Source organism: Camelina sativa, chromosome 9 (genome assembly GCF_000633955.1).
Source record: "Camelina sativa cultivar DH55 chromosome 9, Cs, whole genome shotgun sequence".
NCBI classification, from domain to species: Eukaryota; Viridiplantae; Streptophyta; class Magnoliopsida; order Brassicales; family Brassicaceae; genus Camelina; species Camelina sativa.
In genome coordinates, this window is record NC_025693.1 from 23,136,207 (window position 1) to 23,137,302 (window position 1,096).

Sequence of the window (1,096 nt, forward strand, 5' to 3'; positions counted from 1 at the left end):
GATTGTTGTTTGTGGCATGTAGAGATCTTATTGCTTGTGTGTATAGCCCAGTAGATGGGAGGATTGCCTCACTGAGTGTTTATCAAATACTCATGCATCTCAATTTGTGTTTGTGGTGCAGGTAAAGGCAAAGTGTGATCGTGGAATCAAAGGCAATGAAGAGGAGGATGTTCTAGGGACTTGATTGTATGGTTATCTGGCATTGTTAGGTTGCTAGAATTGAGTCTTAGAGCATTGTTAGGATTGCTGGTTGTTTGATTTATGCTGTTTGGGATTAATGCTGGATATTACTTATTTGGTTATTGGATATTGTTTTATTGGTTATTTATTGGTATGTGGTTCCGCTGTTGGATTGTGAATGTGGTTAGGTGGCTAGTGGGTATGGGACCACTAGTTGTAGTTATTTAATTATATTATTATTTATTATTTATTTATTAAAAAAAAAAACGGGAAGGGTTGTTTCACATTCGGACTCGCTGCGCGCACTACACACTCATACGTGGAGGCGTCTTCCGCTGGAGCGCATCCAGTGTACTCTTGGCCTGCGTAGGTCCTGACCAAGTTAATGATATGATGAGAGAAGTTCACGAGGGTGCAGGAGGTAATCACTCAGAAGGGCGCGCGCTCGCACTCTAAATACGCAAAAATGGTCATTATTGGCCAACGATAAACGACGTTTGCGAGAAATCTGTCGCGAAATGCAAGCAGCAATGGACATCGTCAAACCCCTCCCTGCATCTCGCCAAAAGAAATACATCCTCATCATTATGGATTAGTTCACCAAGTATGTCGAAGCCGAGTCCTATGCGAAAATTGGAACAAAAGAAGTCCAAAAATTTGTATGGAGAAATATCATTTGTCGGCATGAAATTCACTATGAAATCTTCACCGACAATGGCGCGCAATTCACCTCTCTCCAGTTCGAAGGTTACTACGCGAAATGGAGAATTCGTCTAAGGAAGTCTACTCCCCGCTACCCGCAGTTTACTAGCTTCTTTCCATGGATTTAAGCAAACCTATCGAGCAGTTCAAACTTATCAGCAAACTTATTACTACTAAAACAAGTGGAAGGCGCCCAAAAAAAAAAAAAAAAAAA